General features: G+C 41.3%; 1 protein-coding gene across 1 annotated transcript in view; it reads left to right on the top strand.

Moving 5' to 3' along the window:
* The window catches only part of cntfr (ciliary neurotrophic factor receptor), a 734,458-nt gene that overhangs the window by 155,528 nt on the left and 555,471 nt on the right, over nt 1–23,459 (top strand). Inside the window, exon 2 of the mRNA XM_039759654.1 lies at nt 17,476–17,584. The gene's annotated coding sequence lies outside the window, so the exon portion shown is untranslated. The remainder of the gene's footprint in view (nt 1–17,475; nt 17,585–23,459) is intronic.

Raw genomic sequence — 23,459 nt, 5'->3', positions numbered from 1 at the left:
CAGATAGTGAGTTTTTAATAATGTGCTATATTTGGCATATACCGTTTTCTCTTTATGGCCAAAAAATCTAAGCCATAGAATCTTCTTCCAGCTGACTCCAAAGTGTCCCATCATCCCCCCGGCAAGCAAAAGATATTGTGCTATTTTTTCTATTATAAAAAAAAATCTTGGAAGGAGATGAGACGTGATTGTCTCAGAGACACTGTCACATCCCGCGAAATGAGTCTTAATGCCAAACGATGTAACCACACCCGGGGCTAGAATGCCTGCGAGAGAAGAGCTTTTCCAAAGAGATTTGGAAAAGTCCTTTGTGATTATATTAGACAAATTTCTTGTAGAAGGAAAGAAATGATATTCACTCACAGGCAGTTATACGTTGTGTTGTCACCATGTAATTCCAAACATGGAATCAAAATTCAATGCGATATTGATGAAAGGTTAAAAGCGAAAAGAGATCGAATATATGGACATAGATGATATGACAGAAGTGCGTCGCACGAAATGCAGATCATGCGGCATGGCAGCAGCAGCAGTAAGCCAGCAGCCGATTGAGCAAAGAGGAGGTAAAAAAAAAACTATGTGTTTTTTCAAGGGGGTACAGTGGCTTGGAAGCAGTGACAGGAGCAGAGGGACTCTGGGGGAAGAGAGACAGGAGAGTGAGACCTCAGGATGGCCGTGGCTTGGTCTTTTAAATGTTCGAAGTACAGAAAGCCTGCAGCTGATCCCGCAAAGAGGAGCTGTAAGAGTGTGTTTGTTTCCCATTGAAAATCTGTTTAAAAGGGAGTTTCAGAAGAGCCGCCGCGTCCCCCTGCGGCCCTCAGTCACAACAGTGACTTGGATATTTTTTTGTCTCCATCTCCTGATTTGTGCTTTTCAATCGCCTTTTCATGGAGTTACTTGGTGAGTTCTTTATGTCTTCATTGTGTAGGTTAGGCCACCATACTGACTCCCCATAAGCGGTACCTTCCACTTTCAGGTGCGTCAAGATTAGATTAGATAAACTGTGTTAATCCCAAGAGGAAAATTAGAATTAGAGTTTCAAAATTAGAATTAGAATCCATTTGATAATCAATTGAAAGCACAGGCGGAAGATTTCCATTGAACTCATCCTGGGACTTCTAAAACCAGTTGGCTGCACCGGTGATGAGTTAGGTGTTTTAGAAACAACAATGTGAAGGTCCTGGTGTGGCGGGGTCAGAGTCCAGATCTTAATTCAATTGAGGATTTGTGGTTGGCCTTGACAAAGGCTGTTGACTCACAATCACCATGACACCTGACAAAGCTGAACAGTTTATCAAGGAAGGATGGGAAAAAAATGACAGAGTCCAGGTAATGCAAAACTGATAAGAGAAAGAGAGTCCTGAGCACACTAAATGCAGGCTTGATGGGAGTAAATACGTATGCAATCAATTATTTTGTGTTTATACATTTAAAAATTCATTTTGACCACTTTGCAAAATTCTGTTTTTTTTTTTTTCCAAGTTGATATCAAAAAGTCTTTTTCTGTTGTTCGGTGTCAAAAAAAGTCCAATGAATTCTCCTGTGATTTAATTCTGCATAATAATTATATGTGAAAACTTCCAGGATGGTCACTATTGTCACTGTATGACTTGAATGTGCCACTTGCAACAGACTCATGCTCTTTATAATGCACTGTAGAATGCCCAATTGGGGTCTAGGGGGTCTTTTGGCTTCGGAAACCATACAGATATTGTTTTCTTTCTCCAGCATTGTAAGAGTTTTTTTTTTTTTTAAAATGTTTCTGCCCTCCTCGGCCATCATACAGTAGCATCAGACTTATCGTTAAAGGCTCATAGTGGGGTTTGGGTGGTCTTTTGGCTTCGGAACTCATACCGATTTTGTTTTATTTCTTCATCATTTCATTCTTGTTTTTATTTATTTATTTATTTATTTTTTAAATGTGTCTGCCCTCCTCGGCAATCTGACCATAGCATTGGACTTATTGTTAAAGACTTATAGTGGGGTCTGGGTGGTCTTTTGGTTTCGGAAAAAAACACAGATTTTCTTTTTTATTTCTAACATTAAAAATATGTTTCTGCCCTCCTTGGCCATCTGAGCATAGCATCAGACTCATCATTAAACACTTATAGTGAGGTTTGGTTGGTCTATTGGCTTTGGAACCCATACAGATTTTGCTTTCTTTCTCTAGTATTGAACCCCTGAGGTTTTCAAAAAAATATTTCTACCCTCCTTGTCCATCTGACCATAGCATTGGACTCATTATTAAAGACTTATAGTGGGGTCTGGGTGGTCTTTTGGCTTCGGAACCCATACAGATTTTCTTTTCTATTTCTAGCATTAAAAAAATGTTAAATATTTCTGCTCTCCTTGGCCATCTGAGCATAGCATCAGACTCATCATTAAATACTTATAGTGGGGTTTAGGTGGTCTATTGGCTGTGGAACCCATAAAGATTTTGCTTTCTTTCTCTATCATTGAACCCCTGGGTTTTTTTTTTGCTTTTTTTTTAATTCTACCCTCCTTGTCCATCTGACCATAGCATCAGGATTATCATGGAGTTTGTGGTCTTTTGGCTTTGGAACCCATACTGATTTTGTTTTCTATTTCTAGCATTAAAAGAATATTTCTGCCCTCCTCGGCCCTCTGATTTAACATCGGACTTATCGTTAAAGACTTACTTGTATTTACTCTTTTCTTTCTGTTGCTTGTATGTTTATGTTATGAATGTGTGTTTTGATTCATTCTTATTCACTATTTAAGGACATTTATTCATCCTGTGTGGCGCAGTGGCACAGTCTTAATGCTGTTGTCTCACAGTAAGGAAATCAAGGGTTCACATCCATTCTGGTGTAGGGTTTGCACCTTCCTTCCGTGTTCTGGTTTGGTTTCTTCCGGGTGCTCCACTTTCGTCCCACCCTCCAATGACATACAAGTTAGGTGAATTGGTGATTCTAAGTCGGTCCCCGGGTGTGTGTGTATGTGTGTTTTTGCCCCTGTGATGGACTGGCACCCTGTACAGGGTTTTTTCCTTTGTTGCGGCCTATGCTAGCTGGGATAGGCTTCAGTATCCCCCCCCGCGACTTGTCTGGATTAAGTAGGTTAGAAAATGACATGCCACTTTATTCATTCTTATTCTTATCTATTTCTAAGATTTTTTTTTCCTTTGCCATCTTGTAAAGCTACATTGTTTACATTAGAATATGTCGCAGATATAAAACGAGGCTGCTCCTGTAGGTTCATTTTTCCCTGGCATGTTCGAGAAGCGGTGTACCTATTTGGCCTACCACACCCCCCTAAGAAGCAAAAAAACATCAAACTGACCCGTGGAAACACAAAAGGAGATTTACCAGGCTGGGCTTTGAACGCCAGGGAGCTGTGAGGCAGCAGAGCAAACCCCCATCCCGTACCACCCGTACGTCAAATAAAACCAAGCATATAGCCTAAAGCAGTATGGAGAAAGTGTTAAATGTGAGAAGAATCACAATTTGCATTTAAATGACTCATTTTATAAATTATGAGGAAAGCTCCGTTTAGAATTATCATGACTGCTCAGGTATAAAACCTTAAGAGAAATTAATTTTCTCATCTGCATATCTTGAGAATGGTAATTAGCAGTGTATTATCTTAAATCAACCAGCATAACAAAGCGTAACGAAAATCTTAAAACGCAGACATGGTGATTTAAGTAGACTTGTGCTGCGTGACATTCCCAAACTTCAAACGGGGTGGGGGGGAGCAAATTCAGGTTTGTCGAAGCCGTAAGAGCTGCGTCTCGGGTGAACCAGATGGACCGTGTTAGTGCAGGCGACGAGGGGAAACGTAAAAGTCGCATGAGAATGAAGCGCGCAGGACTAGGAATATACGAGTGTCATGGACAGCAATTGTGATGTTTGCACAGCAACCTTTCTTGGATCTTCTGAATTAATCGTGTTTAATTTGTATTATTCTTGTTGTAATGATTTGTGGAGTATATGAAGGGGAGCAGATCTGGTGATGGAAGTCCAGGATGGTGGTGATCTAAGATGTGTTTTCATGATGCTGCTCAACGGTTTCTTTATGATGGCTCACGAGACGTATAGGAGATCCTTATTTACAGTGCCCTCCATAATATTTGGGACAGTGACACATTTTTTTCCTTGATTTTTCCTTCCTCTGCTCCATAGTTTAAAATTCCAAATCAAATAATTTGGACATCATTGAAGTGCACATTGCAGACTTTCAGTTAAGGGAATTTGTATGCATTTTGGTCACACAGCACTATTTCTACATCAGGGGTGCCCACACTTTTTTGGCTTGCGAGCTACTTTTAAAATGACCAGGTCAAAATGATCTACCTACATTAAAAATTATATATTTGGGGGCTGGATTTATGACCAAGTGTCTGTTGATGGCGTTCTCATTTGATAGCCAAGATTCAGCCAGCGCTCTGGCACTTTTAGTATTGGCTTTAAATTTTACTTGTACATTGTCCCAGTTAGAAGTATGTCCTGTTGATTTAGTGTGCGTATAGATCAATGATCGTGAGTCATGTCTTCTGACGGCGTTGCGATGTTCCTGTATATGTGTTGCGATTCTTTCTGAAGTTTGTCCTATGTATAACCGCTGAGCAAGAACTGCATGGAATGCTGTACACTGCGTTTAGTGTTTCTGCTGTCGATTTCTTGTTATTAGCTTTGAAGAGGACCGTGCGCAGATTGTTTGTGGGTTTGTGTGCTATTCTGACGCCAGACCTGGCCAGGATTCGTGCTGCACCTTCAGACACCTTCTGGTGATAAGGGATTGAGTGCCAGATGGGGTGGGGGTTCTGATTCAAGTCGATTGTTTGCTGAGTTTTTTGGCATCTTCTGTGTAAGCTTCGATTAATGAATGTATTTTAGTATCCGTTTGAAGTGAAAAGGTGGAAGAGACAGTGTCTCTCATTTTTCATATATATATATATATATATATATATATATATATATATATATATATATATATATATATATATATATATGTATAGTGCTGTGAAAAACTATTTGCCCCCTTCCTGATTTCTTATTCTTTTGCATGTTTGTCACACAAAATGTTTCTGATCATCAAACACATTTAACCATTAGTCAAATATAACACAAGTAAACACAAAATGCAGTTTTTAAATGATGGTTTTTATTATTTAGGGGAAAAAAAATCCAAACCTACATGGCCCTGTGTGAAAAAGTAATTGCCCCCTGAACCTAATAACTGGTTGGGCCACCCTTAGCAGCAATAACTGCAATCAAGCGTTTGCGATAACTTGCAATGAGTCTTTTACAGCGCTGTGGAGGAATTTTGGCCCACTCATCTTTGCAGAATTGTTGTAATTCAGCTTTATTTGAGGGTTTTCTAGCATGAACCGCCTTTTTAAGGTCATGCCATAGCATCTCAATTGGATTCAGGTCAGGACTTTGACTAGGCCACTCAAAGTCTTCATTTTGTTTTTCTTCAGCCATTCAGAGGTGGATTTGCTGGTGTGTTTTGGGTCATTGTCCTGTTGCAGCACCCAAGATCGATTCAGCTTGAGTTGACAAACAGATGGCCGGACATTCTCCTTCAGGATTTTTTGGTAGACAGTAGAATTCATGGTTCCATCTATCACAGCAAGCCTTCTAGGTCCTGAAGCAGCAAAACAACCCCAGACCATCACACTACCACCACCATATTTTACTGTTGGTATGATGTTCTTTTCTGAAATGCTGTGTTCCTTTTACGCCAGATGTAACGGGACATTTGCCTTCCAAAAAGTTCAACTTTTGTCTTATCAGTCCACAAGGTATTTTCCCAAAAGTCTTGGCAATCATTGAGATGTTTCTTAACAAAATTGAGACGAGCCCTAATGTTCTTTTTGCTTAACAGTGGTTTGCGTCTTTGAAATCTGCCATGCAGGCCGTTTTTGCCGACTCTTTCTTATGGTGGAGTCGTGAACACTGACCTTAATTGAGGCAAGTGAGGCCTGCAGTTCTTTAGACGTTGTCCTGGGGTCTTTTGTGACCTCTCGGATGAGTCGTCTCTGCACTCTTGGGGTAATTTTGGTCGGCCGGCCACTCCTGGGAAGGTTCACCACTGTTCCATGTTTTTGCCATTTGTGGATAATGGCTCTCACTGTGGTTCGCTGGATTCCCAAAGCTTTAGAAATGGCTTTATAACCTTTACCAGACTGATAGATCTCAATTACTTCTGTTCTCATTTGTTCCTGGATTTCTTTGGATCTTGGCATGATGTCTAGCTTTTGAGGTGCTTTTGGTCTACTTCTCTGTGTCAGGCAGCTCCTATTGAAGTGATTTCTTGATTGAAACAGGTGTGGCAGTAATCAGGCCTGGGGGTGGCTACGGAAATTGAACTCAGGTGTGATACACCACAGTTAGGTGATTTTTAACAAGGGGCAATTACTTTTTCACACAGGGCCATGTAGGTTTGGATTTTTTTCTCCTAAATAATAAAACCATCATTTAAAAACTGCATTTTGTGTTTACTTGTGTTATATTTGACTAATGGTTAAATGTGTTTGATGATCAGAAACATTTTGTGTGACAAACATGCAAAAGAATAAGAAATCAGGAAGGGGGCAAATAGTTTTTCACACCACTGTATGTATATATATATATATATATATATATATATATATATATATATATATATATATATATATATATATATATATATATATATATATATATATATATATATATATATATATATATATACTTACTTAGTATCAGAGGTGGATAATAACGAGTTACATTTACTCCGTTACATTTACTTGAGTAACTTTTTAAAAAAATTGTACTTCTAAGAGTAATTTTACTGCACCATACTTTTACTTGAGTACATTTGTAAAGAATAAACGTTACTCTTACTCCGCTACATTGTGCAACACTCGATTCGTTACTTTTTTTCCATTAAAGTCTGACAGACAGTTTTCAATCTGCTCTGTGTAGCGTATACTGTCAAGTTGCGCTCACACCTTCCATTGCGTCTCCAGCTCTGACTCGAGGTTTTGGATGTTCCCCAAATCAAAGTGCTGCAGCTTTGAGGACAGATGTTGCATTTTTCGTTTGAAAGCACTAACTGAGCTAATCATACTGACCATGGTTTTCTCTTTTCCTTGCAGCTGTAAATTAAGCTCATTCAACATGTTGGTCAGATCGGAAAAAAATGCCAAGTCTAGCGGCCATTGATCGTAATTAAGTTGCTTGTATTCTGCATGTTTAATGGCAAGGAGAAACACCCTTTTCTTCGGCCAGGGGTCTTGAAATCTCAGCAGGAATTTCTCCTTAGCCATCTGCCTCAAGGAAGGCCTGTTTTATCATCTCTCCATCTTGAAAGGACTTCTTATGTTTAATGATCAAGTGACTCACCCGGAACGATGCTTCAGTGTGTCTGCCTTTGTTTTTGAATTCAGCCGAGTGAAAAATGACGGCTGTCTGATTAACTGCGATTTTAGTTCCCTCTCCTTTCTCTTTCTCAAATTGCTTTTTGGAAGGAAGTCAGCTTCGTAGTTTTTATAAACAGTTTGAAAGTGCCTTTCCACATTTTCCTTCTTTGGAATAGCAATGATAGATTGACAGATCAGACAAACGCACTTCGATTGTTACATTGTGAGAGAAAAAAATCCTCTTCCAATTCCACATCCAGCCCATAAACAACAATTTTTTTTAATCCCTTCTTTAGTCGATATACTGTAAATTGGAAGGCTAACTAGATCACTTAGATAGCCGGAGTGTTGCAGTAGCTCACGCGTTTGATTGTACGTGCGGGATGACCAGTGTGTTAGAAGAAAATAGATCTCAGACTGGCCGTCCTGTATGTCAATCAAGTGGCAAATGCCATAGGGAGGATATATGATAGACTAACATTTAAAAAAAAATTTTTTTGAATGCAACGCAATCTACCTGCACTCCCTTTCCGATCTACTGGTCGATCGCGATTGACGTATTGGGTACCCCTGTTCTACACCATTTCAGGGCTCACAGCACTGGCAGGTTTATTAAAGCCATTGTCATATTGAGTCCATTGTCTTGTCGTGTATCCCTCATATGCAATAAACAACTGCTTGACGTTTGCGATTCACAGACATCAGCAGGTACTGAAGATCTTCTCTGGTAATGCTTTGTCAAGTCGTCTAAGGCAGCCATTGTGAAGAAATCACAAAGGTTTGGGGTAGCCACCCCATATACTTGAAAATGAATTAAGGTCAAATATGTCTTTTTCGGACCGAGCTCAAAACAGAACTAAAGCAAGTTTAACAAAATGGCTTTTATAAATGGTCTTGGAAGGAAGGGAGGCCAGGAGTGCTGAAACTTGAGCGCCAGGCGGAACTTCCTTCTGATGGTTTCTGCAGTGGAGGAAAGAGAGAAAGTGTCATCTGAGAGCGCCATCTCCTGGTCTGGAGGATAATCACACTTATTCAGTGCTGGAAAGTGTCCCCAAATCACACGTGTGTGACACCATCTTCAGCTCCAGCTTGTTTCAGGGGGGCTTGTGCCCCTTAAGATTTCTCTTCAGCATATGGAAGGCCTGCTCAATTGGATTGCATTTGGGTGACTGGCTTGGCCATTCTAGAATTTTCCATTATTTTTTTTTTTAGCTTTGAAAAACTATTGCGTGGCCTTGATTTGACAATCGACTTTGTCACAGACGTCTCTCCTAAAATCCCTTAAGAGAAAAAGGAGATGTGAGGGGAAAAGGAGTCAAAGAATCCCAGAGAATTGGGTTTGAAAAGCATGGTATAATCTGTGAGATCACTTTCTGGCGTAAGAGAAAACACACAGACATAAAGGGTCTGGGGTGCCTGAAGGCAAACCCGGTATATTGAAAGTTGGGCAAAAGAAAACACATGGTTTAGTGCTAAATTCCAGGATTATCTTCATGAGTTGTTCAAGTCTGCCCCAAGATGGCAGTGTCTATCTCTGGCTTTGATGGTTTCTGGGAGGAAGAGGTGGGTATAGTTGGTCGTTACTTGGAAGTGACATCACGGATGTTGGCCCGTCAATCTTTCTTTCTACAGAGGATACCATTGTAGCACACTGGCCCCAGGTGGCTGGGGTTAATATTCTCATAAAATATGCCTGTAAGCTGTTCCCCAAGCGCACTGGTCTTGTCTAAATCTCTGTCAAAACTTCCTTTCTTTTACTTATTATTAGACTTAGCCTTTATGCCAGGTGATTTACAACCTTTGAGGTCTGATTGTTTCCATTTCTTTTGTTTTTCTAACTGAAGCACAGGCCGTTGGAGTGATTTTTCTCGTGGCTACATGGTGTCAGCAGTGGGATTGGAACCCTAAGCCTCAGGGTTTGAGGTCCAAAGTCTTACCCACAATGCCACACTGGCTTGTCTTTTCTTCTAGAATGAGTCCGCTTTAACTGGAGCCCAGCAAAATAAATTAGAGCAACTGTACTCGCATTTAAGTTCTCCTGCGGATAAGTCGGGACTTGATTTTACCGTATAATTTCCGATATTTTCTAATGTCAGTTGTATAAGTCGAATGCGGAAAACTCACGCTATTGATACAAGAGATTATAATATGCTAACACCCACCGAGAGAGTAACCACAGAGCACACTGCCTATGTATTGTGCCTACGTGACCCACACGGTAATACCTGAACTATTCCGAAGTGACGTTTGGACTGTTTTGTGTGTCTCATACCCTCATACGCCTTTATCGTAAGAGCATCCCTTATCTACGATGAAGCGTTTGATCAGAAGAAAATATGAAGTTGGTTTTAATTTAAGCGTCATTGAAGTAGTGAAAGAAATTGGTAACTGCGCTGATGCAACAAAATTTGATGCATCTGAGAAACTGATGCGAGATTAGAGAAGGCAAGAAGATGTAAAAAAATATAATAAAAATGTAACTGTCGTATTTTTGAACGGGCGTATAAATCGTGGTCTGATTTTATGATCGGTTTTTCGGGTTTCAAGGCCCAACTTATATGTGAGTATATATGGTAATCGTAGGTCTACAGTTTTGTATTCCACTGTCCAAGTGTTTTATTACCACAAACATTTCACCATCTATTAATGAGCCCATAGTGCAAATAATTTCTAAATTAGCCAAAAGATGTTAGGACACTACTTGGAAAATCGGAGCCCCTCGTGTAACTTTGCTGAGATCTCTGCTGGAACTCAAGAGACAGACACTTGTGAGGACACCGGGGTATTTCTGTCTCGGGGGGAAAAAAATCCGAGAAGCGTGAGACAAAAGGGAATGTCTCCAGTTTATTTCTTTTTTCATCTCATTGCTGTCTAGGAGAGACCAAAGAGATGTCAGTCAGTCATTGTCCAACCCGGTATATCCTAATACAGGGTCACGGGGGTCTGCTGAAGCCAATCCCAGCCAGCACAGGGCGCAAGGCAGGAACAAACACCGGGCAGGGCGCCTAAGGAGATATCTCTTTTTGGAGTTTTCATTCCTACAGTGGAGCACACGTGGTGAGCCGGCTCATATCATACTGTAGGCCTAAGGAGCTTGTCAAGTACCTGAGGCGCAGGTGATTTAAGAGTGAAATATTTAGCAGGGACCCCCCCTTCTTCCCCACCAACTCCGGCTGTAACTGATAAATGGCGCGCCACTTTAGGAAGGTCGCCTGGGGCAAAAGCTGCACTTAAAGCCAGGCCTGAACATTTGGATTCTGATGAATTGACAGTTTCTCACAGTTAATCTGCATAAGCGATTCCCATGGTCGCAAGAAAGGAATTTTAAAAGGGCAGTTTTAAAAAATCCCATATTAGGGTGGTATGGTGATGCAGCACTTAGCTGCCTCACAACCAAACTGTCCTGCATCCGACTCCTCACCCAGACACGATCTGTGAAGAATGTGCATGTTCTCCCTCTGGGTTTGTGGTTTTGCGTTTTATTTCTGGGTAAAATGATTCACCTCCCACATCCTAAGGAAGTGCCTGTTAGGCTGATTGGCAACCATAAATGGTCCCACTGTGTATGCACTTTCCAATGGACCAGTGCATCATCTCGGGTTTATAATATTTCTTTTGTGAACATTATTAGTATATTAATGGATATTAGTATATACAGTGGTACCTCAGTATACGTCCGCTTTGGAATAAGTCCAACTTGGTACACGTCCTGTTTGAACGCAAAAAATGTTACTTTTTATACGATCTTTGTTTGGAATACGACTTGTGTGCTACAACACCGCACGCTACCCTTGTTTACCTCTCTTGAGACATAGCCACGACTGCCCACGAGCGTCACTATACCAGTTGCTAGCATTCAGTGAACAAGCAGCGCGCTACCCTTGGTTACCTCTCCCGAGACAAAGCCATGACTGCCCACGAGCGTCAGTACGCCAGTTGCTAGCATTCAGTGAACAACCCATGCTATAACTCTCTGTGAATTTTCATGTGATTTTGTGTTTTTTCGCGTAAATTTGAATTGATTGTGATTGTGGGTTTGTGGTTTTGTGTTTTATTTCTGGGTAAAATGATTCACCTCCCACATCCCAAGGAAGTGCCTGTTAGGCTAATTGGCAACCATAAATGGTTCCACTGTGTATGCTCTTTCCAATGGGCCAGTGCATCATCTCGGGTTTATAATATTTCTTTTGTTCAGTGCAGCAAGGTTAGGATCTAATTCCCTTGACCCTGACGTAGATTAAGATGATTTGATTATAAGTACTCTTATTGTTATACAGATGACCCTCAGATCTATTCTAATGCCAAGTCTACCACTCACCTGCCATCCTGTTTCCTTTCTGACCGAAACTGAACGCTGATACGACTGAAGTGTTATTAGCTGCCCCTTAATCAATTGCCTCTAAGATTTCTGATTCCACTTTTAACATTGATAGTGTATTGATTCCATTTTCAGAAACAGTATATAATCTACACGGTGGGCCCGTTTCCCCATCAACACCAGTGCAGGCGCTTACACCCCGGAGCCACTTCAGCTCATTAGAACTTAAGAAAAACTGTGATAAGAACAGGCCATTGAGCCCAACAAGCAGGTCCTTCCTATTCATCTCGATTGTTCTAAATAACATAAAGTTGAGATCTTGAATGTCTGTGAGGTCCAACTCTCCACTACACCCCTTGGTAATCTGCGGTTCTTTGCATAAAGAAAAATATTTGTGCGAAATGTGCCCTTAACAGGTTTCCAGCTTGTGTGTCCATGTTTTCTTCTCGCAGAATTTCTTTTAATGTAACAACTGGGGTCTACTGTACTACTGTATATACTCGTCTATAAGTCGGGTCTTGAAACCCAAAAATTCGATCATAAAATCAGACCCCGACTTATACGCCCGTTCAAAAATGCAACATTTAATTTTTTTTTTTACATCTTCTAGCTTCCTCCAATCTTGAATCGAATTTTGTTGCAGCAGCGCAGTTACCAATTTCTTTAGCCACTTCCTTCTAGCCTATTTCCTTCTGATGAAATGCTCCATCGTAGATGAGGGATGCTCTTACGATAAAGGTGTATGAGGGAGTGAGATACAAAAAACACAAAACAGTGCAAACGTTGCTTCGGAATAGTTTGGGTGTTATAAAATAATGAACATTATTAGTATATTAATGGACCAGCTGTACCCTGTGGCTGCACCCACATAGTAATGAAACAGAAAAAACTTTAAAAAACAATAGACGTTGGCACTGTATCTGATTGTGTTCGGCTCTGACGGGAGAGCATTCCCCACGTCGGGTAAAAGCACAAGGCTGCGATATTTCTGACTATCAGCAGATACCCTCTAAAACACACGTAGCTCTGATCTCAATCAAAAACATCAAACGTTACTCCTTAAAAATCCGCAGATGATAATGTCTGTTGATCAAACTGGTATCGCTAGCTAAGCGGAGGCGAGGTGCACTCCAACACGTGGCGAGTCGTAGACTAACTCGAAACAGAGGCTGGTGAGTGAATGAGGAAAGCCCCGCCCCCTGCTCTCGGCCCACAGCCACTCTCTTGGATTTGCATAAATACATCGGTACCGCAAGCGAACTGTGGTACGTAGCGCGATGAGAGAACAACAACAACAACAACAACATTTATTTATATAGCACATTTTCATACAAACAGTAGCTCAAAGTGCTTTACATATTAAAGAATAGAAAAATGAAAGACATAATTATAAAAAATAAATCAACATTAACATCGAATAAGAGTAAGGTTCAATGGCCATGGGGGACAGAAAAAACAAAAAAACTCCAGACGGCTGGAGAAAAAATAAAATCTGTAGGGATTCCAGACCATGATACCGCCCAGTCCCCTCTGGGCATTCTACCTAACATAAATGAAACAGTCCTCTTTGGATTTAGGGTTCTCACGGAAGGGCTTGATGATGATGATGGTCACGTAGACTTCTTCCTTTTAATCCGTCCATCATTGTTGGAGCATCATGAAGCTTTGAGTAGGTGGAGGTGGCGCAGGCCACCACCACAAAGAAACCGGAAAAAGAAACAGAAAAGAGAGTAGGGGTCAGTACCGATTTTAGAGCCACCATGAATAGTTGTTATGATGAATTGAACATACAGAGTATCAGGATTAAGTTAAATTACGATTAAAATGAAGTTATAAAAAGGCCATGTTAAAGTAATGTGTTTTCAGCAGTGTTTTAAAGTGCTCTACTGTATCAGCCTGGCGAATTCCTATTGGCAGGCTATTCCAGATTTTAGGTGCATAACAGCAGAAGGCCGCCTCACCACTTCTTTTAAGTTTTGTTCTTGGAATTCTAAGGAGACACTCATTTGAGGATCTGAGGTTACGATTTGGAATATAAGGTGTCAAAGAAGTCACAAAATCAACCGGAAAGTTCAAGCAAAGTGTAGAAAACAACCAGATCTAAATCCGTTAGGCAATTCTCTCGTGAAAAGCGGACAGACACACAGACAGAATGCGCTTGGACCACAAAATTTTTAAAACTGTTTCTTAGTGAGCACCAATGCATCAAGGGTAACCTACATTCCAAATTTCAAGTCCTTATTGTTGGGGAGATTTTGTGATGAGTGAGTCAGCGATATTTGGCTTTTATACATATACCAGTAACAGCGTACTGCACGATAACGTGCAATGAATACGCTTGACTTGATCATTCCTAGTTTTCATCCTCCTACTCTGTACGTTTATCACTCGTTTGCTCAGAGGTTGATGCGCTTGCTGTTTCCTGAGCAGCTCTTCTTTTCTCCACCCTAGCGGCCCGCTTCTTCTCTTCTTCCATTGAAATCTTTTTGCGTTAAAACTTATTAAGTTAGTTTTTGTATTGCAATTACTTAGTATGTTTTCTTTAATTTTTCACTTAAGCTGGCACTTAAGTTTTCAATCTGCCTTAAGAATGATTAGCGAAGGTGGTAGGGAATGAGAACGGCGCCCATATGCACGTGCCGCACGGCTGCCCTGCTCCGGGCTGCCGAGAGTTGATTCTACAATAAAATAAAATACAAATAAAAAGAGTAATGAAAATCATCATCCTGAAAGCGGACCGTAGAGGTTACGTAGTATATGTGTACCAAATTTCAAGTCAATAGGTGAAATGGTTTGCGAGCTCCAGGTGATTTAAAATCCCGGACAGACAAACGAACAACCACGGTAGCATATTATATAAGAAGATAGATTAATTGCCTTCCTTCTCCAATAGTGCGAGAGCTCCATTTAGTTTTATCTCGCACCAATTTGAATGATCCACCAGCTGGCACCGGCTGCCCTCTTGACAGTCCCTTTTTTAGGCCTTTTTACATTTTATTATTTGTAACTTAGAATCACATCTGTGGCTTTCGCTGTTTTTTATTTCTCCCCACGTCAATCTCAATGAGACGTACCCGTCATAATTGCCGGCCATTTCCAAGTCTGGCAGAGACGACTGGCACCTCCGTAAAGCAGCAGTTCAGCAAGGCAGAGTTTAATTGTTGCAGACAAGCTTAACGGACCTCAAATCTTTCCTGCGTAACATTTTGACGTGCACAGTTTTGACTTGTGCTTCATGCCTGATTCCCACGCGGGACTCAAGTCAACTGCAAAACCGATTATTAAATTAATTAAATTGAAAAGTGTCTAATGACTGCCATCCCGATTCATCTTCTGCTGGGGAGATACCATCATGGAATTAGTTGCAGAATTCAAGGAACCATAAAAAAAAATAATCCTCCGATGAGCAGTACGTGAAGGTTCGCATTAGGAGGAGAAGAAAAAATACCCGTGCCGCCATTCCAATAATTAAATGAAGCCCAAAGCAATTATTTAATTCTCTGTTTACTGCTGTCCAAATAGAAGCGTTTGAAGCGTTAAGCTAAGCATTTTGCCAGGAATGAAAAAGTCAGCAGTGAGAACGAGGGGGATATTTATCGTACCTCTGGTGCATGATACTCATTAGTTGCTGAACCAACGGCCTTGCCTCTTCTGATTATGCCAAAGCCTCATTAGGATCCCGGTGAACATGACAACTTGTCAGTTAGATCCACTGTAAGCTTCATTAGCGGTGGTCTCTGTTGAGAAAACCAAATTTGTTTTAAAACTCCTAATATGTTTATTAGTTAATGAGGCTTGAGTTGACATATTTATTGAGCGAGCCTCAGTGCATTTGAGATGAACAAAAAAGGTTGTGGTTCGCATTGACCTGAGACCCCCGTGCTATGATGTGTGCAGTAAGCGCAATTATTGCTGACTTCATTCATCCATTTCCCAAAAAACCCTCTTTTTTCCAAAAGAGGAGCGCCGTTCTAAAAGCAACCCTGAAAAAGACGTGCATAGACAGGCAGTGGGCACGTTGAGCAGTTGCCTGGGGACCCCATGCTAATCTACGTACCGACCATATACATTTTTATTCCTGTGAGTGGTTGTGTGTGGGGGTGGGCCCAGTGCACTGCTTTACTGGGAGGGCTAACATTTTGGTAAGACAGACTTGTGTATAGGGGTACACTTACTTACAGACCCCTCAAAAACTCGCACGCCCCCCCAAACTCTCTCATGTCAGATCGATTAAGAGTGACCATTTAAAGTAACGTGACATGTCGGCCCACGCACACTTCTGATTAGGCCCTCCACCTGAAGATAAATAAGCATATTTGAGCCTGGCCAGTACTTGGATCTAGAAAAAAGCTTGGGTTGTTGCTCGAGGAGGTGTGGGTGATGCCAGTAGGGTGAGCTTATCCTGTGGTCTGTGCGTGGATCCCAGTGCTCCAGTGGAATGATGGGAACATCGTGCTATTAAGATGGCACAATCCTTTGGATGAGATGTCAAACTAAGATTCTGACCCTGTGTGGTCTTAAAAGATTGCTAAGACTAGGGTGTTTCCTAATGCCCTGGCTGAATTGTCCACCGTGGTCTGGTCATTTTGGCCCCCTAAACATCCCCTGTTCTTTATTCACTAACCGTGTTTCTCACCCCTTCACCACCCAATAGCTAATGCGTGGTGTGAAAAAAATGGCTTCCCAGGGCATTGTTCAGATGGATGCTACACATTGGTGGTGGGTGAAGTGCCCACCCCCTAACCCCCCAAACCACAAATACTCCCACCTCCCGGTCTATGTAAAGCACTTTGAGTAGGTTAGAAAGGCACTAATATGTGGGGAGAACTTGGAGAAGATGGACATGGGCAGGTGTGTGAACTCCGTGCAGAAGTCAAAAGTTTTTGCCCGGGCCCTCTCCATAACACTTACTTTTTTGGCTCGTTGTCAGCCGATTTTGGCCAAAACTTTTCATCACCTCTGTCTAACTTAATATTCTGAAGGACACATGAAGGGTCATGGAGGTCTCTGCTCTATCACGGCGCCCACTCACGTGAATACGTCCTAATTAGAGGCCAATTTGGATTGACTGACTTTACTTGCATAGCCTTCAGAAAGTCTTCAGATCTCTTTGCATTTTTCACATTTTGATGTGTGCTAACATCATTTAAATTCACTTTTCCCTCATTAAGCAACACTGCAGAATTACAAAGTGAAAACTCGACTTTATGAATTTTTGTGAATTTATTAAAAGTATCAAAAAACAAACCAACTGAAATTTGATTTCGACTCAAGTATCAAGAAAGAGCATTTCCTGGTTTCTTTGGCACCGATTCCAGTCTGGAGTCTTCTTGGGGGGGGTGTCTGATGCAACAAGCTTTGCACACCTGGATAGGGGGGATTCTCTGCCCTTCTTCTCTACTGATTCTCTCAGGTTCTCTGTCAGGTTGGATGGAGTCTGTTAGTGGGGCAGCCATTATCAGGTATTACCAGAGATGTTCGATTGGGTTCAAGTCTAAGTCCTAGCTGGGCCTCTCAAGAACATTCGCAGAGTTGTTCTGTGGATGGAGAGACCCTGCAGATAGGTAGAAAACATGCAAACTGCCCTTTTTAAGGGAGATGTGACAAATGGACCATTAACCGTGAGTGTGACCGAGCTGAGAGTATGACAAATGCTTAGTGTCCAGTTTTGCTGGTCCCATGTCCAAAGGGTTTAAAAAGACAACTGCCAGACAGATGTTTCTGATGAAGAAGAGCAGTGACATGGTCGGCTCCCGTAACGCTGGCGTCTGATTTGTTTCAACAGGTTATCCCTCCTGTATCCCAGCTTGAACTTTGGTCATTTGGGAATCCGTCTCCAGACTTGGATTGTTGCAAGGAGAGAGCAGCTTCATACGGTCCTGCTGATCTTCAAGGTTTGTGTCCCGTTTGTTGTTCTAGAAATTAAACGCCACATTGAGTAATGCTTTCTGGGGGCTTTCAGATGAAGGTGCCAATACGCAATCTGTGTAAGACAGCTGTGTGAAAGTAGTGGGAAGGAAACACAAAATGAGCCCCAAATTTCCATGAATATGCGTGTGTGTGGCAATGTTTACACATTTTGACAGACGGGGGGCGCCAGCAAGCTCTAAACGTTGGACACGACCAACATAAATAAAACCACGGATTCAAAACAGAGGTTTTTATTATCAGAATAGCTCACCAAAGTTTCTTGAAAGGTTGTAGAAGCACAATTTCAAACAAAAATCTTTCTTACTTCCTTCCTTCTCTTCCCTCTTCATCCATCCATCTCCTGAGTCTGGCACTGGAGGAGACCGGACAGTTTCCTTTTATGTCAGACATGGGAGTACTTTAGTTGTCAAGACATAGCCTGATTTTTAGGTCAAGCAGACGTCGCAAAAGCACAGATCATGAATCCCCACAGCACACCCATGGGACCCTGTAAGACTACAATTCCCATCATGCTCTGCAGGTGTTCATAAGCTTTTTGAGGTCCTGGGATGCTGACATCTAGCAGATTGGGGGATAAACACATTCCAAAGTAGGAGCCAACCCAAAATGTTCCTTTGTTTGGCCCTGATAATCACATTATTGTTTTGTGCAAGATAATCCTGCCTGGCACTTACACCATTATTATACTGGAAGAAAAAACAAAAGACAAATCAAACAGATGTCAAGAGCTTGGAATCCCAAAGGGAATATCCCATTCCATTTAATGAAAAACAAATTTGTAGAACCTGGTGGGTGCAATCGCATCTGCTGGAGCCTATGGCAAGTGTGGCATTGACGTCTTTTGCCATCAACAATTTAGCAGCTGCTTTAAAAATAACACACACAATGGTGGTGATACTTGGAAAATAAGTAAAAAAAATGGAAATGTGATGAAGTCACAAGAATATCAATAATACTTGATTAATAAAATATTAAGAACCCAAAAAATAATGTGAATCTAATGAAAACATTTTGCAATGAGATCTTGACAGTTAACAGACAAGACAGGACTGTGCTTGCTGTCCCTTTGTATCTGAGGTCCTGTTGCTTAAGCAATAAGTGCTTCAGTCAGTATCGATAACACTGCACAACCAAAATTGTTGAAAAGTTTTGCTTCCTGAAAAAAACAATTTGGGGATTATGATTGACAGCTTTAAGCCAAACACATTTTCAGATGGGCTGCATCATGTAGAAATTTGGAGAAACATGAAGTTAACGTTTATTGAATTTAGTGTGTTTAATCACTTAATGATGCGGACACATTCCATTCGTTCAGTTGAACTAAAAATGTTTTGGTGTGGATTTAAGTTTGTACTCCACATATAATGCTTCTTATTTCAGGGTCCAACAAGATGGATTCCACCATCTCCACCAAACCTCACAGCAGGTACTATGCAGTCCAGAATGTAGGGTTCTCCTAGAATCTGCTAAACCCCGATCCGTTCATCATATTGCTAGATAATGAAGTGTGAGTACCAGGGCTGTCTTAACAGCGTTATAGACTCCCAGGCAAAGCAGTGCACTGGGGCCCCTACCTACCCAAACACTCAGCAAGTCACAACATACGTACTGTAGATTAGCATGGGGCCCCCAGACAACTGCCCAGCATGCCCATGCGGTGAGACGGCCCTGCGTGAGTCCTCACTCCAGAGTCCAATGGTACAGCGACAATTGGCACTGCGCATACTTATCATAGTCTTGTATGCCATGGAAACCCACTTCATGAAGCTCCTGATGCACAGTTCTTGTGTTGGTGTTGCTTCCAGAGGCAGGTTGGCACTTTGTTGTGAGTGATGTCACACAAGAGAGACGATTTCTGCACACTATAAGCTTCAGTATTCTTGTTGTCCTGTTCTTAGTTTTCATGGCTGAGCCCTTGTTGATCCTCGACTCATCTACTTCACAGTAACAGCACTTTCAGTTTACTGGTGCAAATCTAACGGGGCAGAAACTTAACGTACTGACTTGTGGTAAAGGTGGCATCCCATGACTGTGCCACGTTTAGAGTTAATGTGCTCTTTGGCAGTAGAATGGGTCATGCAATGGAGAGTGCATGGCAGTGTGTTGGATTTTATTAACCTGTTAACAAAGGGTGACGTTGAATCATCTGAGCTCAGTAATTCGGAGAGGTGGCCACCTATTTTTTTTGCCCTCTGGTGTATTTTATGAATTACCGTATATACTCACATATAAGTCGGGTCTTGAAAGCTGAAAAATAGATCATAAAATCAGACCCCGACTTATATATTCAAAAATTCAACACTTTGATTTTTTTTTTTAGTATATCTTCCTGTCTCCTCCAATCTCGCATCAGTTTCTCAGACACATTGAATTTTGTTGCAGCAGCACAGTTTGCCAATTTCTTTCGCCACTTCAACAACTTTTAATTTAAAACCAGCTTCCTATTTTCTTCTGATTGAACGCTTTATCGTAGATAAGGGATGCTCTTACGATAAAGGTATATCAGGGTGTGAGATACAAAAAACACAAAACAGTGCAAATGTCTCTTTGGGTATAACCGTGTGGTCACGTAGGCACAATATGAAAAAAAGGCTGTGTGCTCCGTGGTTACTCTCTCAGGCGGCCGTTAGCATATCATAATCTCTTGGACCAATAGTGTGAGTTTCTGCATTCGACTTATATGATTGACATTATAAAATTTTGGAAATTATACGGTAAAATCAAGCTCTGACAGATACGCGGGAGAACTTATGTGTGGACGTACGGTAAAACCATGCATTATGCCCACATGTCTCAAATTATACAGTTCACTTTAGTAAAAAAAATAATATTTTGGCGTTTAGACCTGTTAGGTAAGAGAATACTTTCTTTCTCTTTAATTCATGATTCAGCCCTTTAACATTCCAGCTCACAAAGTTAACTATTTGGTAATGAAGATCTTGCTTCTGAGCTTTTGCTGTCATGTTGTTTTAACTTAAAATAAAGATAGCTTTAACCTTAATTTCCAGTTTTCAAAGTCAAACTTTATTGTCATCTCAACCATATACAAGTATAAAGATAGATGAAATTGCAAAGCTCAGGGTCCACAGTGTAACAACATGAAGTGCAAATAAAAAATTAAAAATTAAAATTAGAATTCAAATTAAAATGTAAAACCATGAAGCCTAATGTTGCATTGGCAATTATAATTATAAGGATTAAAAGAATAGATTAGAAATAACTTGCTCTCTTTCAATCCCTCCAGTCCCTCCGCCCCCTTATTTTGCCTCCCAATATGAGGCTAGACCACACTTCACAAAGTCCCAGTCCTCTGACATACCTAGAGACCGAGCACATCCGAAACAAAACAAGTCCCCAACAGTGGCATATAAGGATCGAAACAGAGATATCTATTGACAACACAGTCCAAATACTATAAACAGCCAGTCAGTCGGTCATTGTCCAACTCGCTACATCCTAACACAGGGTCACGGGGGTCTGCTGGAGCCAATCCCAGCCAACACAGGGCGCAAGACAGGAACAAACCTCGGGCAGGGCGCCAGCCCACCACAGATCACACACACACACACTCACACACCAATGACAATGTAGGATCGCCAATGCACCTAACCTGCATGTCTTTGGACTTTGAGGAAACCCACGCAGACACGGGGAGGACATGCAAACTCCACGCAAGGAGGACCCGGGAAGCGAACCCAGGTCTCTTTACTGCGAGGCAGCAGTGCTACCACTGTGCCACCCTCCTATAAACATAAGCCTAAAATATAATCTTAAACAGTCTTGACGGAGCAAACCCAGGGAAATATGTTAAACAGTATCCCTGGATAAGTATAGTAAGCCCTAATGCAATAAACCAAGGGTAGGATGTTTAAATTTAAAAAAAGGTACCTATATAGTGATCCCTCGCTATATCGCGCTTCGACTTTCGCAGCTTCACTCCATCACGGATTTTAAATGTAAGCACATCTAAATATATATCATGGATTTTTCGCTGGTTCGCGGATTTCTGCTGACAATGGCTCTTTTAATTTATGGAACATGCTTCCTCAGTTTGTTTGCCCAGTTGATTTCATACAAGGGACGCTATTGGCGGATGGCTTAGAAGCTACCCAATCAGAGCATGTATTACGTATTAACTAAAACTCCTCAATGATATACGATGTGCTTCCCCAGCGGTGCTTGATTGTTTGCTTTTCTCGTTCTCTCTCACTCTCTCTGACATGCTCTGCGCCTGACAGAGGGCCTGTTTGCACAGAGGCTGTTTGCCTAGAAGATACGGAGGCTACTCTAAAAAAATGCTGAAACACTACCTTCACATTGCTCCTTTCATTGCGCTTTATCGCGGTGCGCATACTTAAAAGCCCAACAGCCCTATTGATTTTTTGATTGTTTGCTTTTCTCTCTCTCTCTCTCTGACATTCTCTGCTCCTGACGGCGCTCCTTTGAAGAGGAAGATATGTTTGCATTCTTTTAATTGTGAGAAAGAACTGTCATCTCTGTCTTGTCATGGAGCACAGTTTTAACTTTTGACTAAAGGGTGTTATTTAATGTCTAGAGGGCTCTAATAATGTTAGAGGTTATAAGGGCTTAAAATATATAAACATATGGTTTCTATTTCGCGGATTTTCATCTATCGCGGGGTGTTCTGTAAGGAATTACTGTACATACATATATATGCAGTATATACATACAGTAGACCCCTGCGAAGTTGTGATGTTTCCTTAGAACCTAACTATTAATTGTTAGAGGAAAGTGCAAATATCCTCCGCAATTTTTTATGGCTTTTTTTGTGGCAATACTGTGCTGTAGAGAGAACACAAAGCAACCACTGAGGGAAACGCGGTTTGGGATAGTGAAAGTGGCCAATCCGAGAGTGTTATTCATTTCTCCTTGCTGCTGATTGATTGCTGCCCTGTGACGTGACTCCAGCTGAGTGTCCTCGTGTTTTCCATTTTGTTATTGAATTAATTTTGTTATTCTTAAACGCACACGATTTCGCCGAATCGCCCTGCACCTACTAAGGCTTCTGGCTCTGAGCCTAAGCATCAGAAGAAGTTTACAACACTCCAGGAGAAGGTTGAACTACTGGATTTGCTCCGGGAACTAAAACGTTATGATGCAGTAGCGTGCCACAATGGCATTAATGAAGCACCGTTCGCTACATAAAGAAGAATGAGGCAGCGATCTGGAGTATCGTATCTGTAAGTTTCTGTGAATGTGCTAAAAAGGTAAAGACCGTAAGGAATAAAAATATCGTCGGGATGGAATCTGCCTTGGCATTGTGGATCACCGACTGCAGGAAGAACATCCCCATGGACGGTAACATCATCCGTGGGAAAGCACGGAAACTATACCAGCAGTTTGCTACAATGTAGCAACTTCCCATCACAATGTTCCTGAAACCTATAATGAAAACCCAGCACGAAACCCCACCAGAAGACGACCCGTCCAAAGATACGACTCCTCCTGAAGCGCCTGAAGAAGAGGCGCCACCCGAGGAGTTTTAAACCCTCTGCATCGTACTGCTCATCATCATCAATATCATTCATCATTGGTGAGTACCCGTACATTTTACTGTATTTTAATTAAATTAAATTATTATTTATTTACTCTACTTATAACAAAGAAAACGACAGCACATACCAAAGAAAACTCTCTTGTCTGAATTATGGTACGTACAGCGTTAAGATCGGTATTTTACATTCTAGCTCCGCGTGAGACATAGCAGTACAGTACCGTGCAGTATACGGGTTTACCTTTACATTCTGTTTTTAGGTAATGTATTAAGGTAATTTTTTAGGTAATGTATTAATGTATTAAGCTGAGTTTGCAACTAAA

This window comes from Polypterus senegalus, chromosome 7 (genome assembly GCF_016835505.1).
Source record: "Polypterus senegalus isolate Bchr_013 chromosome 7, ASM1683550v1, whole genome shotgun sequence".
Lineage (NCBI taxonomy): Eukaryota > Metazoa > Chordata > Cladistia > Polypteriformes > Polypteridae > Polypterus > Polypterus senegalus.
This window is presented reverse-complemented; position numbering and strand designations above follow the sequence as displayed.